Below are 2,047 nucleotides of genomic sequence, written 5' to 3'. Positions count from 1 at the left end.
ACTCACTATGTAGACCAGGCTGGCCTTGAATTCACAGAGATCCACCTGCCTCTGCCTCCTGAGTGCTGGGATTAAAGGTGTGGGCCACCACACCCAGCTTAAAAAATATTTTTAAGGGCTGGAGAGATGGCTCAGAGGTTAAGAGCATGGATTGCTCTTGCAGAGGACCTGGGTTCAATTCCCAGCACCCATATGGTGGTTACAGATCATCATTAACTCCTGTTCCAAGGTAATATGAAGCCTTCTTATGACCTCTGTGGCATTGCATGATATGGGTGTACTCACATACATGCAGGCAATACATTCATACACATTAAAAAAATTATTTTTAATTAAAAATTTTAAAAATTTTTAATTTGTGTGTGTGTGTATGTGTGTGTCCACATGCAGATGTGTGCAAGTGAGTGCCAGTGCCAGTGAATGCCAGTGCCTGGAGAGGTGAGAAAACTCAGATAACCCTGGAGCTGGGGTCACAGGTGATTGTGAGCTGCCCATCATAGGTTCTGGTAATTGAACTTGGGTCCTTCAGGAGCTGTATGTACTCTTAACCCCTGAGCCATTTCTCCAACTTCTTCTTATGCTTTCTTACAAAAGTTTTGTGTTTACAACTATAAGATATAGATTTATTCTATCGATGTAAAATTTATATGCTTTTCGAAATTCAGTTTCCTTTTCTAATTTTGTATTTTTTTAATTCTAACTTTTTGTGTATTTTTTGACTATTGCCTTTGCATTATTTTCATCCCTCCCAGTCCCCCTCCATTTTTTCATATGTCAGCCCAACCTCTTTCAATTTCTTGTCCTCTTCCTCACATTTAATGGTGCTAATGTGTACTTGTGCTTAGGGCTGCATTGGGGTTAGATAACTTCTCAGGGAGCTAGTCCCTAGAGAAAACTGATTATCCCCCCCCCCCAGTATCTATTGATTACCTATAGTGTTTCATCTTGAGATGGGAACCTGCGAAATTTACCCCACCCACCTTAGCCTGTCAACTGTTTTGTCTTAATGCACATCTTGTTAGGGTATCATACTGTGTAGATTTCATTGTTGTAGCCTCCCTATAGTATATAGAGATTTTTATATAAGGATTTCACTTCAGTGTTTGTCATTTGTAAATCAATTGCAGGATGATTTTGGATGACCATTATTGTGTATGTCTTCATGGATCTTTGCTAGATATTCTTCCTTCTGGCTTTAGTGTCTATTGCTGTGACAGTTTATATTGTCTTTATTATTGTTCCATTATAATAAGTGCTGTAATCAAGACATGCAAATTCTCCAAATTGGTTTTTCTTTTCAAAAATGTCTTAGCTCTATGCCTTTTATATTTTTAGCTTTCTCTCTTTCTCTGTCTCTTTGTCTCTGTCTCTGTATCTCTCTCTCTGTCTCTCCCCCGTGTGTGTGTGTGTGTGTGTGTGTGTGTAAATGTGTTTGTGGACGGTAGACAAGTGCTCTGCCACAGAGCTGTATCCTCACGCATATTCAAATCACTTTACTTAAGGAAAAGCTGCTTCCATTTTGAGTGAGCTTATGTTAAACCAATGAGAATTATAAACAACTTGTTTTGACAGATCTGTGATATATGTCTCTGTTCATCAAATCTTTTTAATTTTTCTCAATATTTTTTCAGTGAATAATAATCACATATACTGGCATACAGTGCACAACTATGTTTCAGTTAAGGATGGGCCTCAGGAAAATGGTGGTCTAATATGATTATCAAGCCTAGAATTGTGATCATCTTAGTTGGAGTAAGTACTCTTTCATGTTAATACATTGATAAAATCACCCATGAACACATATCTGCTGTTAAATGATGCAAGGTACTATCTACTAAAATTTCCCTTAAGAACAAAACCACTGGAATCAAATTTGTCAGCCTTTGTTTGCCCAGAGTCTTTATTTTAGTATTCAAAGTGTATTTTACTGGGTATAAAATTCACAGTAGTAGTTTCTTTTTAAACTTCAAATCGTCTGCATTCATTTCCCCTAACTGATATGATTTTCAAAGGAGAGTCTATTTTTAAGTCTCTATCTAACAAACCC

This window comes from Nannospalax galili, unplaced genomic scaffold (assembly GCF_000622305.1).
Source record: "Nannospalax galili isolate Female #2095 unplaced genomic scaffold, S.galili_v1.0 scaffold522, whole genome shotgun sequence".
NCBI classification, from domain to species: Eukaryota; Metazoa; Chordata; class Mammalia; order Rodentia; family Spalacidae; genus Nannospalax; species Nannospalax galili.
Note: the sequence above shows the minus strand (reverse complement) of the source record.